This window comes from Strigops habroptila, chromosome 6 (assembly GCF_004027225.2).
Source record: "Strigops habroptila isolate Jane chromosome 6, bStrHab1.2.pri, whole genome shotgun sequence".
Taxonomy (NCBI): domain Eukaryota; kingdom Metazoa; phylum Chordata; class Aves; order Psittaciformes; family Psittacidae; genus Strigops; species Strigops habroptila.
The window spans coordinates 6,423,062-6,423,269 of record NC_044282.2 but is presented as its reverse complement, the minus strand read 5'-3'; positions in this window follow the sequence as shown (position 1 = coordinate 6,423,269).

Sequence of the window (208 nt, the reverse complement as noted above, 5' to 3'; positions counted from 1 at the left end):
ATTTTAAATAGGGGGAATTTTGTACTTTTTGGCTATGAAGGTTATTTTCCAATTTGCTTTGAGCCACACACTTGTACAGTTAAACCACTGATCCTGCAAACATTTAAGCATATGCCTGTATTTACCTAGTCACAAAATCTTATATACTGACTAACAGGGTAAAAGCATTTACAAGATTTGGGCCTGATGTGGATTTCTGGGAATCTTT